Here is a 561-nt window from a genome sequence, read left to right on the forward strand (position 1 = left end):
TCTCTATATCCTGTTCCTCATTTTTAAGTTCATGAAAATATAATTAGAGGCACGATCGATTTTTTTTTTTATATAATTAATCAGCATCAGTCTCACTATCATAATTATCACACTCTGATTTAAGTCATGTATCCAGAGTTCGTGCATGATGCATTGACAGAATTTTGCAAATATTTGTGACTTCATTCAGGTCTTTTGTCTTAATATTGTGTTGGTGTTGTTGTTTTTAAATTCGTTTTCTTTATTATTTTTTTTTTCTCACTCACAAGAAAGTTGTATAAATAAAGATAATTATTATTACTGTTGTTGTTCACTTTTGTGTCTCTTATATTAATTGGTATTATTAACATCGTTGTTGTTTTATTCATCATCTGCAGTAAAATCAACTTAGTAGAAAATAGCGACAAATTGTCTCGCATTAAAACTTTCTCACAAACATTATCAATATTTGATTTTCAACGTTTTTCAAAGTTTTTTTTTTACTTATTAAACCTCCTCCCCCATCCTACCCACCCAGCAGTCAAGGAATCAAAGAAAACTTCTCAGTAAGTAATTAGGAAA

This window comes from Penaeus monodon, chromosome 20, assembly GCF_015228065.2.
Source record: "Penaeus monodon isolate SGIC_2016 chromosome 20, NSTDA_Pmon_1, whole genome shotgun sequence".
NCBI lineage: Eukaryota > Metazoa > Arthropoda > Malacostraca > Decapoda > Penaeidae > Penaeus > Penaeus monodon.